Here is a 15,899-nt window from a genome sequence, read left to right as displayed (position 1 = left end):
CATGCACAAATCACCATCAAGTTTTGCTGCATTGTCTATAAGGCAGTCACTTTCAAGTCACCCAGCTACCTTGCAGAGAAACGCACCACCAGAAGCTAGGACATGTGTGTAGACTTGAAATCTGCTGCAAAAAGTTAAAGACCAGAAAACAAGCCTTCTCTGCCTATGCCCCAAGACTATGGAACCTCTTCCCTGTCAGTATCAGACTCGCCCCTACGCTCCTACAATTCAAGGAGACTAACCTCCTCAACACATAGGCCATCAAGTCGCCCCTTGTGCTACCTGACTTGCTAGACGTCGCTCGCCCCTCTCCTCTCCACCACTCGGTACATCTGTGCCCTTCCTCTGACCCTCTCTGTATCTTACCCCCAGCTGAATATCTGTACTGTTGTATGCCTCTGTAAAGTGCTTCATTATGTATCTGTATTGTTGTATACCTCTGTAAAGCACGTCTATGCTTCACAAAGCTAGGTCTGCACTCAATAAATACCATAATATTAATGTAGGAAGGACTCAGTAAAACCTTTGACCGTATTGGAAGAGAAGAGTTACAAAGTAGACAAGGATAAACTGCAGTATTGTCAGTAAGAGGTTGTGTACCTAGGGCAAATAATATAATCGGCAGGCAGACAAATAATGCCAGAACCGGCTGCAGCAGTGCACAACATACCACAGCCTAACACAGTCAAGCAGATACAACAACTCTTGGGTTTATGTAACTATTGTCGAGCATGGATCTTTGACTATTCAACATACACCAAACCCCTACTACATGAGCTTAAGGAGGTGCAAACAGGAAAATGACCCATTGTTTGGACAGACCAGATGATCAAATTATTTCAGGAGCTCCAAAAGGAGATCAGTACTGCCCCTGTTCTAGCCACACCAGATTATAAAAGAAATGTATTTTTGTTCTCACACTCTAATGGCCAAGTGATGACAGCTGTCCTCATCTAAAAGATATTGATAGCACAGAAGCCCCCAGCTTATTTCAGTGGTCTTATGGACCCCGGACAGCAGGCTCTAACAACCACTGCACTTGCCATAGAGAAATCATCTACCATCACCAAAGGATGTCCTATCACTGTTTACGTGGAGCACACAGTTTTTGAAATACTAGAAAAGCCCAAATCTACTTCACCACTCAAAGAGCATCAGGGTATGAGGTCATTTTGTTGAAACCCTCCATTCTCATTGTCAGGTGTCACACTGTTAACCCCGCAACATTCATTACAGAACCAGTACATGCAAATGACGCATTTCATGATTACACTACATATTAGGACACCACTGACAAAACTGACTGCGTTAGGGAGGACGCGCTTGAAGAGGGAAAGGTACTTTTCATTGATGGTTCATTGACAATAGATCAGAACACAGGATTGAGGCACATGGGAGCAGCAGTAGTGACCCTCGAATCAGGGGAATACCATGTGTTAGCAAAGGTGCCACTACCCTTGCACTACTCTGCACAAGCAGCAGAGCTTGTTACCCTTAAAATTGTCTCAACGGTGTGCCACTACCATTTTTCAGATTCAGAATTTGTCACATCTACAGTTCATTCAGGACTGTCCAGATGGCACAGGCGAGGGTTTAAAAAATCAGATATTATGCCGCGTTACTCTCCAAGTTCACTGGTGCATTATCCCTTCCTACAGCAGTTGTAGTAGTAAAATTCACAGCTCACAGAAACAATATGGACCCATTTGCCTCTGGTAACCATGCAGCAAACACAGCAGCCAAGGAAGCAGCTTACTTAGAAAATGCTGATGCCACAGTGTCCTCTGAATTACTCAGACAGCAAGTAAAGATCATGGTCCCTTACAATACCCTTCCCTCGACTCAGATTACTGAAAGACAGGCGCAAGCTCCTCAGCAGGAAAAAGAGTTATGGACAAAAAGAGGTTGCTCCTGGTCTCCTACAGACCTAATATGTAGGCAAAACATTTCAGGCAAAAACATTGTGCCCCAAGTATTTCCTACCGTTGCCCTCAATCAGTTGCACTTTCCAGCACACACTTCCAAAGAATACATAGCTGCCAATTGCAAAAAGAGTGGTTCATCCCAATCCTCCAATAGCTTGTTACTGATTACATATCAGTTTATTAAAGGTGCTGCACTGGTCATACTCTTTGAACACTTAAGGTGACATTGCACGCCCCTAAGAGACTTTTCAACACCTGCATATCGACTAAGTGGGCATGGTTAGCAGGTGAAGTAACTTTTGTTACCTAATGGTTGAGGTTTGCCCATTCTGTTGATGGCATGAAGCAGGTCCCAGTTTTCACCCGGATGCCAAATCAGCAGCCAAATTTGTAGTGGGTAAACTATTTGTCCGATGGGCAATTTGTGATGTCCTCAGATCAGACAACAAAACACCTTTTCAATGAGCTGTTTAAGGAAGTATTCTCCCTGTTGGGAATAAAACACAAATTAGGTTCTGTTTATCACCCACAAAGACAACAGGATAGTGGGGTGAATGAATGGACTGTTAAAGCAGAAACATGACAAGTTTTGTTTTGTGACATACTACACAAGAGCTGGTTGCACCATTTGCCTCTTGCCTTGTTTGCACTGCGCAATCAGCCACGGTCTGACCATCACCTCACGCTGCATGAAATAATCACGGGCAGGAGTCTGCACACTACGCTCACACCTGCATGCACAACCTCCGATGCACGCACTTCTGCTCAGATCTCATGGGAAGAATTCCAGGGGTACCTTAGGGAGTTAACCATATTGGTTAGATTTATTTCTTGCCAGGTTGGGCCCCATCATGATCCACCAGTAGATGAGCTATCGCTGGTGCAACAGGAATCATCACAACTGCAGCAACCACAGCTCTTCCCAGGCGATTGAGTTTTCATAAAGATCTTTGTCAGAAAGGTGGAAGGGTCCTAAATTCAAGAGGACGTTTGAGGTGAATTATGCTACTCCCACAGCGGTCAAAGTCACTGGTAGACAGCCATGGATCCACCTGAGTGAAGTCTACAAAGCCAAGAGTTCATTTGCCCGCCCTCGAGGAGTAGGAGAAAGAGGGGCTTGGAAGTACCAAGGGGAGGATAGCCTTAATGACCCTTTTTCCTCCAATAACATTAATGGCTTCCATACATCCCTTTGGGTGATAGGTTATTATTGTCTCACCACGGTATCAGAATAATGCAGACAGACTCAGAACCTATATGCCTTATCTTGTTCTTTTTTATGTTACATTTTGTGTTACTTTTTTCTACTTTCTCTCCCACCCGGAATACTGCTGGTTATAACGTAATTTATACTGAAACCATTACATTGGTAGGGAGTAGTAATGTTTCTAAAGACATTGAACTGCTAGAGAGTGGTAATTTTTTCATGTCCCGAATTAAAAGAGATATTACTAATCCAAGTGTTATCCCAGGTAAATCTGATGTGCATCACCAAGTAGAAGAGAACATGTGGTTTAACCACATGCTGACAGTGGGGATTGAGAAATCGAATGACCCCAGTTTTGTTTGTTCATGGATTCCTTATGCCGGGGCCACATCTAGGTTGTTCTTGCCTGAAGAGATGCCACCAGCGACAGTAAGTTGTTTAGTTTACCTGGCCTTAGGTAGGGTGTGAGAAACTGTTCAGGGACTTAAGGTTGAAATACAGTGGGTAGAGAATAAAATAATTCTGTGGAATTGAGGTAACAGAGGACACAGATTTGAGTGATTTATACATACATATCAGAGAAGAGAACAGGGGCATTTTGCTGACTTTCGGAAAAAGCATCTTAGGAAGAATGAGTTAGTCTTCATGGCAACGCCTACATTCCATTGTTCCAATAATGTATGGCAGGGCCAGTCTCATTGTGGAGGTAGACCTAGGTTACAGATCAAAGGCGCTGTCTTTCATAAAGATGAATGGGCTGAAGGGCTAATTGGATGCAGGGCTAGGGGAATGTTTGGGCTACCCAAGGATGGGATTCTAAAAGTAAATGAAACTTGTCCTGCCAAATGGGACAAATACGTGAACAGTTTGACTTGGATAGATCAGTATAAACACCCTACAAAAATTATGAAACTCACACGGTTCTCCTTGTGTTTCAGAAGCAACAAAAGTATGTTTGTGGGGGCAAATACAAACTGCAATGTAACTTTCAGCCTCCCTGACATTCATTGGGCTACCACTGCCCTCATGGACCTATGTTGGATGTGTGGTGGACTGGCATACACACAACTACCGTCATCTTGGGAACGTGACTGCTCCATGGCAACATTACAAGCTCTTGTGCTGGTGGTGCCTGATGTCAATTTTACCGCCATCCACAAGCATCCGATGACCAAGCCAATGTACCTACTGCATCAGCAAGTCTGCTGATATTTGGGGCTGTGTCCACTGATATTTGGGCTGTGTCATCAACGCTGCAGTCATTATTTGTTTCAAGAGTCAAGTGACAAGCTACATGCAATATTGCATGAGTATAGGTTGTTTAACCGGGCTGAAACGTTTTTTTGCTTCATTTGTCAGGAGCACACACAAAGTGGCATACAAATAACAAGGTGGGAACTCAATTCAATTGGCCAATGACACACAAAATTGGTTGAATGCTATTAAGGAAGAGCTCCGTGCCATAAGAATAATAACCTTGCAGAACAGGTACATTCTGGATCTGATGATTGCCATGGAGGGTGGAGTTTGTGCAATACTTGGTACTTCTTGCAGCATATACATACCCTACAACGATATGGACAATGGAACACTCTCATAAGCAGTAAACGCACTGCACTCTCTGCGCACCAGCATGGAGAAAGAATGTGGGGTGAAGAGCTATGGCTGGTTGACCGAAATCTCTTCATGGGTGCCCTGATGGATTAATAACCTTCTCAAAGTATTACTTCCTTTTACTATCCTGCTGCTGTTTTGTTTTCACTTGTCGATTAGTTTAAGGATGCTGCAAGAGAATTATGGTTAAGGTGATGTCAATCACAATAAAACCTTTTCATGACACTCCTCTTCTGAAGGATGCTCACACTCAACTGAACAATGGACTTGCGAGGACAAGCCTTGCATGGTTAAAATAGGTCACCTAATTTCCCACTGGGAACATTGTCTGATTGCCCTAATGATCGTGAACATTATTTTGAAACATATGCTGATCCTACTGGCCATGGATATTGTTTCTTGCTATGTCGCCCAGAAGAATATAATGGGGATTTGAGAAATTTCATGAAAGTATGGGTACCGAAAACTCCTTTTGACAAGATGAAAAAGCAGCATGGGGTAGTTGATAAATCAACTAGAGGGGTGGGTTAATATGGAGTGCAACATCCTAAACTTAAGAGAAAATATAGGCTGTAGGACTGCTACTACAAGTTATTACAATGTGCCACATCGCTACAGAGATTGGACATGGACTTCCCTGGGTCAAAGCACTCCAATGAAGATGGCATCAGTGGGTATTTTTGCCAGACGGAAGTTAATATGGGGGTGCAACATCTTAAATATAAGAGAAAATAGCCTGCAGGATGGCTAGTAACAAGTGTTTCAGACATTTTATTTAATTGGGCTTCATTTCTGCCTCACCCTAGAGAGTCACTGGATGCCCAAGTATGTGACAGCATGAGCTGGCATCACAAATATTAATCATTGCCTCAAAAATACGGCCTCTGCGTGTTTCTGCTATTTTAATTCAGTGCCTCTGCCATTTGGAATGAGATTCTGTTTCTGTTGCATCTTAGAGAGCCTTTGGGCTGCCACATATGTGGCAGGGTGGCCAGACAAGATAAAATACGAGTTATTGCACCAAGAAGTAAGTCTCTGTTGTACTCTCATGAAAACCTTTCCCAAGACATTTGAGCAGTCAAGAAACAACAGTTTGTGTCCTTGGCCTACAAAGACGGGTACATGATAGCTGCAAGGACATGTTTTTTTCGTGTGAGAGAGCAGAAGGTTTTGGGGAGTAGAACGGCATGCTGTGATGTCTGGTTGCATGAGAGAAAATAGCACTGCATCTAGTTTGTTGCAGTGGGGGGCAGATTTCACTCTTCTTATTAACTATGTAGGATTAGGTCATCTGCGGTAGGATGCACATCGAAATATAAACTGTTACTGTACTAACCAATTGGAATAGGGCAATTTATGCTGACTGAAGGTTTGTATAGGCAGGAGCAAATAGGATGGTTAGAATGGAGTTACACCCAGTGGTCGAAGTGTACGAAAAGAAGTAGTGGAACTATTTTCCCTACTAGCCTGCCCCACTCCCCACAGACCCCATTGACACACCACCTTCCATGCAAAATACAAACCCCAAAACACATGTGCCTGATGTTTAAGGGAACATCCGGTGCAGGGCACTGAAAGTGCAAGTTTCAACTTATTCCTACACCTTTGTTTTAAAATGAAACCGTTCCGGAACGGTTTCTTTTTAAAATAAAAGTATAGGAACTGTAAAACCTAGTTAAAATAAGTAGAGGAGCACCACTCCCGACCGCTCCTGCACACTTTGACCACTGGTTACACCTAATGTCTAGAATGCATACAAATGTATTCTAATGTCGTGGTTTTCGCCTTTAGATACTTCTGTTTGATGTGGGTGTGTTCCGTTTTTCAGTCTCACAAGGATGGCTGGCCTCTTGGCCATTCTTTTGCATTTGCATTAAAGCTGTGTTTGAACAATTGGCTCCCTCTCACCATTGTTTGGATTTTCTTAAGGGTCTACACAAGGATGAGTCTGACCCTTAGAAGAGTTAGTCTCGACCTTTTAACTGGGGTGCATGTGAATAATTGCCATCTGACATGAGTGTAGAAGTCCTTGGTTTATTGATTTTTAGTTAAACATAAAATGTGGGTAAGTATCAAAGAGGGTGGTCAACTGACCAGGCCCCCCTCTCCAAAAACTCCATGCCAAAAGTATCTACCTGCCATGTGCTTGGCTGAATCAGTATTTTGATCTGCAGCCCCTGCTCTCCCATGGCACAGGGTAGATTAAGGGCACAGGTGCCCTCTAAACACCTGTGGTGACAGCCAAAGCCACTGCAACACAGGGGCTGCACTTAGGATATGCATGTCTGTTCCAAGCCCCATAATTATGAGTCTACTGAACTGTTGGCACTTTAAACTTTAAATATGTGCCGAAATCAAGTTAGGGTAAGATGGATGGTATTTTTCATAATATTCTGAGCCATATCCAATTGACATCACATGTGTCAGCCCCATGAGCGCAGCTCAGCTCTGCAACGGTCTATATGTATTCCCTCCAGCCAGGCTGTCTGTGCTTCCAACAGCAAGACTGTAGTCTTGGGATTGCCTATCTTTGTTCCTTTGTGATGGCAGGTAACACCCTCTTTAGAGAGACAGCCACTCCACAGACAGCTGTCCTGGGAACAGGAATCAAAGGGCACATCCATTCACAAAAGGAATGGTCTGACACCAGGGCACTGCATACTAAATGGGCCTTTGATTCTATTGAAAAGCAAAGGCAGGGGGTTACTGCAGACAAAATATGCTCTTTATAGCTGGAAGAAGATTCCTATATCTTGTTTCTCTCTGCCTCCATCTTTCCTTCCTGTCTACTCGCCTTCTGGTAACACAAAGTGTGACAAATTGACTTCTGTCAGGTAGCAGTACAAAGATGAGTAGATTCTCAAGTGCACACTGATCCCTCACACTTCTACAAACCAAGATCCAGCGCAATCATAAAGGTAAAACAGGCACAATCAACAAATATACCTCCTTCACCTTTTGTGGTAACATGGGCAGAGGGAGGGCTATACTCTTAAGAGGGGTGTGAATGGTATTCAAAAGTGACATAAACAACAAAATATCACAGCTCAAAACAAAGGGAATTTCCAATCAAGGTTCAATAAAACATATCCAGACATACTTTGAACACACCATTTGCAAGAAACCTAAATAGCAAATCGGTACAAAAAACACCTGTGTGGCAGGGACATCATTTCACCAACATGCCAGGGGTAGCATCACACTGCCCTTCACCCCTGATGGCATCCCAGGAAGTGAGGTCATTTGACCCCACCCCGATGTGATATCGCGGGAAGCGTTGGAACAAGACCTTTTACCCTGTGATGTACATTTCATACAAGAATGGATCGCCATATGCATCTTTAAGATCAGTGTGTATAGGCCTATATTACCAAATTAATGCGAAAGCAAGCAGACGTTCATGACCAAATGATAATGATGTGTTATTATATAGCACTTACGCTTAAGCGCTTTATATAGAAAAAATATACACCCAATATCACCCAATCTGTGTTGGTGCTCATTTATTGACCGCAGAAGGATGAAAGGCTTAGTTGAGCCGTTTAAGAACAGACTAAATCAGTGACTCACCCCCTGAAGTGTGCCTGAAATAAACCTTTAATGAGTCTAGCAATTATTGTATAGAATTCCAGAAAGACACATTATTAGGTATTCCTATTCTTTCTTATTTAGGTTCAGTGCTGAAAGTGTTAGACTTGTGGCACGCCTGTTCTTATTTTTCTTCTTTCTTTTTAAGGGGCCTGAACAAGAAAGCCAGCCACATCAGAAGTAACGAGCCACATGGTGCTGGCAACAGCCCAGGAGCTTGCATTTCCATTTTGTTTTTTAAGAAGTCGCAAGGGAGACCTCAGAGGTCACAGTTGCGACCTCTGGTGACTCCTAAATGACAGCCCTGCTGTGTGGAAAGGACAGAGGGGATGCAAGAATAGAGAGAATGCAACAATCTGGGCAAGAATACAGGAGTGAGAAGGCAATTTCAGCGACCACAGTGCTCTTTGTAAAAAGGATACGTCTTTGGAAACAATGTGCACAGATCACCTAAACAGTGTCTAGGGCCTAAAATGGACAAAGGGGGCAGTTATCGGTCAATAGTATCTTCTTGGTGGTTCAATTACGGCAAACCAGGTTGTACAGTGTTATGTTATGTTAAAATAACTTATAAAGTTCAGCTTTCACCCAAAGGCATCATGGCGCAAATGGAGATGAGAATCACAGAAAAAAGCCTAGCTGGCTAGCCAACAGACAGAAATGTTTGGAAGAGGAATGTTTTCAGATGATGACAGAACAGAAAATGATCATCAATAGCACTGAGAGTGAGAGGAAGCTGATTCCAGAGTACGGCAGCGCTACAGGGAATGCACAACCGGCCACTCTGGAGTGGTGTAAGCGGGAGACCTGAACAAGAAGCGCATTCACAGAGGGAAGGTATCTTGATGGAACATAAGGACAACATTTGTCCCTGAGATGTTCAGCACCTTTATCATAAAATGTGCAATGGACAATGCACAGTATCTTAAACTTTGTTCTGCTGGGGACCAGTTGCCAATGCAGCCTGTGCAAAATAGGAAAATGACCGATGCAGTTCTGGCTGCAGATTTCTGCAAAACCTGTAGTCGATGGATAAGACAGACAGGCTGGGACAGGAAGAGGGAGTTGCAGTAATCAAACACTCAAAAAATGGGAGAGGCAACAACTGGAGCATGTCAATTGTGAGGCAAGAAACAGAGAACTTTCTGCAGGATCTTATCTTCAAAGTGACCAGTCTGACAAACTGAGCTAACCTGGGCGTCCATAGATAGCTAGGCAGTGATCGTAATATCCAGATCTTTAACAGCAGTCACTGGTGGAGGAAAGGGGCCCAGGGAGGGATGCCAAACAGCAGAGGTCCAAAAAGAGGAGGCAGATGGAGGGACTACCACCAAGACCTCAGCCTTATTACCATTAGGTTTGAGCCATTTGCAGCTCATCCAATTTCCAACTGACAATGCAGGAGCATAGCAAGTATAGCAACGGAAACCATGTGATCAAGCTTGGCTAATGGCTGAACATATATATTAAATCGGATGGGGAGAGGGCCGAACCCTGAGGGAGACCACAACTGACAGACACAGGAGAAGATTGGAAGGGAAGAAGAGAAAGAGACTGAGACCAGTCAGCTAAGAAGCAGCAGAACCAGGCTAGCACTTGGTCGGCAATACCGGCTTCAGCAAGTTTGTCCAACAAGATGGCATGATCGATGGTATCGAATGCTCTTGATAGACCTAATAGAATCAGTACACCGATGCCACCTTTGTCAGAGTTGGGCAAGATCATCAACTAATGACAAAAGCACTGACTCTGTCCAGCAGCCAGGGCGAAATACGGGCTGGTAAGAGTCAAGAAAAAAAGATTTTTCAAGAAATAAACGATACAAGGGGAGTGTTTCGATTTTCAAGTAGTTTCATGAAGAAAGGTAAAACAGAAATGGGACAATATTTTGCAGAAAGAAGAGGATCCATAGAAGGTTTTTTGAGAAGGGGGATAACTAAACTGTGTTTGAAAGAGGAAGGAATAGAACTAGTAAACAGTGAATGATTGACCACCAAGGAAACCAATGAAGCAACACCAACCATGATAGTTTGTAGAACAGGTATAGGAAAAGTGGACCAAACAGGCAGTGTTCATTTGAGCGAATGCAGTCTCAGTCTCGAGAGACTGAATGTTCTGGTGAATAAGGTCATACTTGTCGAATGTGCTGTTTGTGCAGTTTGAGGGTGTTAAAGTGCAGCAGTCACTTTGTCCTAGAGTGGGAGCGATGTCGGTCAGGGGTTGAACAGAGCTTGTTGCAGTTCGAAGGTGATGCAGGGAGATGAGAAGATCGTGGGGACCAATAGAGTCAGTTTGATGGTCAGTTTGAAGAAGCTGGTGATTGAATACGCTGGTCAACAGGACAGGTTCAATGAAGCACTAGCATTCTAGCTTAGGGAGGGAAATACGACTCTATATATGTCACCCCTCTTGACCTGACTGCTGCGTTTGATGCAGTGGATCGCTCCTGTCTCTGGTTTAAAGCACACTCATGAGGTATCCCACCAGGGTTATTAAAAATAATTGTGGGCCTTTATTCCATCACTAATATGCAAGTTGTTTGCCTGAACCATTCGGGAGGCGTTTCCCAGAGAATTCCGACTGCGCGTGGGGTCAGGCAAGGATGTGTATTGGCTCCTTGCCTGTTAAACGTATATTTGGCAGACATCGATGACTATTTAAAACCTGATGCTTTTGTTTCTCCGAAACTCCATAAATTGATATCAAGTTGGTTGGCCTATGCTGATGAATATTTATTATTCAATTGCACACCACTTGGTCTTCAACGTTTAATTGATGCATTAGTGAGATACATTGAGATTCATGCACTTAAGGGCAACCCAGATAAAACAAAAGTGATACAATTTACCAAATCCAGGAACAAAAGTAAATTTTGCTGGAAGATCAGGGATGTGCAGATCACAAATGTGATTTTGTTGACTTATCTATGGTGTCAAGTAAATTCTAAGCCTAGTTTGGTAAGTTTGCGTTTGTGGTTTAAAGATCATGCCCATCGCCTGGCTAGCCAACTGTTCAAAGTAGACTTGAAATATGGTACATTTTCTCTGATGTCTGTGATCCAATACTATGAGGGAACATTTTGCCCAAACTGCTCTTTGGTACAGAGACCTATCCATCAAATATGTTGGATTATTTACCCTCTATTGAGATGATGTGGAAAAGAATCCTAAGACTACCGTGGTGCCTTCCGGGTGATGCTGTTTGGTACCAACTAGGAATTGTCTCATTAAGATCAAGGGTACAATGGAGATTCTTAGCATTGTTACATAAGATTGTATGTCCAACTGCAAGGTCTCTATATGCAGAGCTGAACTGTTCCCTTGTGGGAACATGGCTGTGTTTGTATTAAAGCTATACTAGATGTGTGCACTGATATTCTTGACACTATCAATAGTTCTATTGACAAAATAGTCTCTAATCCAGTGAAAGTTTAATGAACTCTTTTTCAACATAACTGGATACACACACTTAAATCTATGTACTCATATCCTTTGTTCATTTACAGGGCAATCATAACAACTGGGAGTTATTGCTCCATACTTGAGTATTTATCCCGATAAAGTAACTACGATCATCTGTCTTCGTTTTTGTTGGAACTTGAATCTTACTAAGCAGGTATTCGCGAAATACTGCATGCTTCCATTAGACCAAGCCTCCTGCCAATTTTGTAATTTGTCAGGATATTGTGAAACTTCAAAACATTGGTTAAACAAAGGCACTGCTTTAGGAGGGCTGCAAACCCGATTCTTTGAGAAATGTTTACCTTTAACTGGAATGTTAGAGGATGAGCAGTTTTGGTTTCTCTGTTTATCGGGGCGCACTACCTCCATTGTAAATGCTGTTACTGGTTTTATAAAATCCTTGTGAATTTAAAGTATTAATGATCAAGAAGGAAGTATAGGCGTTACTAGGTGCTCCACTTGTTAGATCCTGTTATCAATTTATGAATTTTAGGTATATTTTTCATATATGACAGAAATACAGGTTTTCTATTTCATCATATTTTAGGGAATGTTTACTCTGTTCTGAATTTTCTTTTTTTATGAAGTGTAACTGAAGTTTTTCTTTTCTCTTTTTCTTTCATTTTTTCATTTTTATGATGGCGAATTGTAGGCTTATTTTAAGATGGTTTAATTAAGGTTTTTTCTATCTGGATTTTATCTAAACTCATGACCTGTATGCTATTTATATGTATTTTTAAACATATAATAAACAATAAAAATATTTTTTTAAAGCGCTGGAGCCGATGCAGATCATGAGGCTCCACAGGGTCGGTTTGATGGTCAAGTAGACAGCAAAGATGCTGGCAACTGGATGTGCAGGTCCAGTTCAGGCTTTACCTCTGAACTGTAACAAGTTCCTGTGCGACCACTGCTCAACACCGCTCCTCATCTAGAACAACAGGACCACTGCACTCAAGGCATTTCGAACTGTACAAACAGCACCTAACAGCCTGGTGCTATTGTCAAACTACTAAGAAGGCACTATTGGCCCATAAAAGCCCCACCCTGCCCCTCTCCTCCAGTTTGAACCCTACAGATTGCATAGGTCAGAAGACATTCTTTTCAAAAATGTTGTGAATATTGAATTGCCTTTAACCCCTGCATTCTTGCGCAGAGCGTTGCATTCTCCATCTATTGCATATTTTCCTATCATCTGTATTTCCCGCAGTGGTGAGTTTTGTACAGCTTTTCTATTTAGTGTTGTTGCAGATTTATGTATAAAGCACTTCTACAGCAAGATAGTGTTTCAAAGCGACCACATGCTGTGTGTTAAAGTACGCTTTGTAGGATGTTTTAATGAGGCGATATCTATTACAAAGGAACCTTCCACCTACCCCAAACCAGGTGTACTTTTTATGAATCCGGGACACCCAATTTAACTGTATTGGTTGCCTACAGCTCCCTACACCCCTTTCGGGACAAGAAACACGCAGGGATGCAACAACGCCAGTGGTGAAAAATGATCAAGATACTAGCCCCCCCCCCTCATTTCCCAGTTCTAGAAATAAAGACTTCTGTAACACACACCTCACAATGTGTAGATTATGGACCTGATTCACAGAGGGTTTTCCAATGGGATTGCGCCATTATAAAATTCTTCTGTGAATCAGGCCCTATGTTTACCTTGGGTAAACATGCACCATTATTTGAAAAACGCATGAGATGAATCTTTGATTAGTTAAAAAAGCAAATTAGTTCAAAACATCGCTGCCTACCCAATTTTCTCTACTGTCCCTTTATTGAAAATAAAATAGAAATCTTCCCCCTTACATGTCAGAATTTCAGCAGCATTCTAGAAAACGCAATTGCAACAAGCTACTGGACCCTCCAGCATGTAAATTGCTTGTCGAAACGAAAATATAAGTTCAACATGTATGCAGACTAAATTCCCTTCATTGGGGTTTCTTTTTAATTACCATGTAAAAGTATATCTTTCTCACTCTGAATGGCCAACTTAAAAAGGGGTAAATGGGAAGTGAATAATCAACCTATCCTTTTTGCCTTGAGCAATTCAGCATTGATAACACTATTCTGCTTGATGGTACACCCAGGAATTACTTCAATTATATTCTCTGTTAAGATATGCAGACAGTGAGATGTCCATTTGACTCCTCCAATACTTCTTCCATGCTAGACGACTTTGCACCAAACAGTGAGGGGATCTCGCTGTGCACACACTATTGGGCCTAGTCTATCAAAAATATAAATCCAAACCACATACATTTCTGAAGTGTCCCCTAACTTTTTAGGATGTTCAATCAATTTAAATATTACCACCCCTCAGTGTGTACAAATACAAGGTGCCATGGTTTAATATAATTCCCTTTATAGCATTGCTCCCCTCAAGATTACTTCCTCTTTGTATTACACTTGCATCTGAACTTATTTTGGCAGTCTCACAGAAATGTAGGCCCCTTCTTATGGACTGGTTCCACTATCCCACTCAAGGAACTGGTGGGCATCAGTCAGCAAAATGGGGTCAGCTTCCATCCACAGTCTGTCGGCAGTCTCTTCCACTGAAGAAGGCCTGGGAATTTAAATTCCGGTAGGCCTCAAGGTGCTCTGCTAATAATCCATCAATGGATTGAAAAGGAAAGCAATCTATTCTATATATTTCCTCTTATCTACTTCTCCTCATCCACTCCATCAGTCAGTGAGTGAGGGAGTGTCTCCAGAATCTATGGGTTTCTCTACTCTAATTGGTCAATGTATGTGATTGAACAGTGTTCCAAAAGTGACATCACATTAGACATATCCCTCCATGCACATTAGAAATACCCCTCAATGCAGATTGAGCATATTAAGGAAGGGGGTAGTCTGATGGAAGTATCTTCTAAACCCAGTTTCCCTGAGATTTGATGTTATATTATCTTATAGATTTCTAGAATTGAACATTGTGCTTTCTGAAATAGTATATTACACACGTGACCATTTTATCAATCAGTTCACCAGGAATTAAATGATGCAATTTTCAGCTCAATACCACTTACAGTTGACGATTCACATATTTTTTCCATGTAACTCATTAATATCTTAATGCACAAATCATTTTTGTATCTCAAAGTAATGGGCTCACCAATACGATTAGTAGTATATATGAACCACTGGCATTCTCCGTTCCTGTGCAACAAAATATACATTTGAGTAATTTACATAATGAAAATGACATCAGAACAAATTAATTTTAGTCCATGTAATAGATATTTTTAAGCTTACATTTTTTTAAAATAATTTGCTCTCTACAATTTTTTGATTCAAAGTGATCACCAGAAATATGAATCCAATGTATTTTCCCTAATGCATTTTTTTCTTTACACAAGATTATATGGCAGTCTTTGGTTTTTCTACCTATTAGCCAAAATAACTGTTGTCCATGCTGTTAATTCAGAGATGGAATATTCATGACTCTGAGGCCTGTCGCCATGCTAAAATCTTTTGTAGTTTAATTTGCTGGGGCTGTTTATGACTTCAGTTCCACCACCTTGGCGTGGTCTCAGATTCATTCCTTCAGGAAAGGGCTGGGTGATTCAAATATTGGATTGGATAAGAAAGACCCACACTGGCCAAGCTGAATTGTTGTATTTTAAACCCAAGCACAGACAGATTAATGGTGTAAAGTCAACACTTGGAATTAATTGAGGGTCAGCCTTTCTGGGACCTAGTTCCAGTGGAATTATCTTTACTGCTCAGCTTCAAACGGGTTTAATTTCCTTGAAAAGGCATAGCATCTCTTTTCCCCATCTGCTTGCTGGGGTGTTGCGAGTTAAAAGGAATCCCATTTGTCAGTTCTGTCCTAGCTTCTTCGTGGTTGGTTTCATTCATAATTGCAACACCTTGATTTTACATTATCACAAAACACATCAGTCTATCCATTGCACTGGCTTATCAAACTCCGAACAAAGGTCTGCATTTTCAACATATGTAGGTTTCATAATCCTGACTTTCTGTAAAGGAAAATAGACACAAACACCAGAAGAAAATGCATGCCCAAATTCGTTTTGTTCTGTCACTTTAAAATGAAATGCTCTGCTTTTCACCTTGGATGGAGCGGTTCTCCATTTT

The sequence above is a fragment of the Ambystoma mexicanum genome, chromosome 8 (assembly GCF_040938575.1).
Source record: "Ambystoma mexicanum isolate Mex_15411 chromosome 8, UKY_AmexF1_1, whole genome shotgun sequence".
NCBI classification, from domain to species: Eukaryota; Metazoa; Chordata; class Amphibia; order Caudata; family Ambystomatidae; genus Ambystoma; species Ambystoma mexicanum.
Note: the sequence above shows the minus strand (reverse complement) of the source record.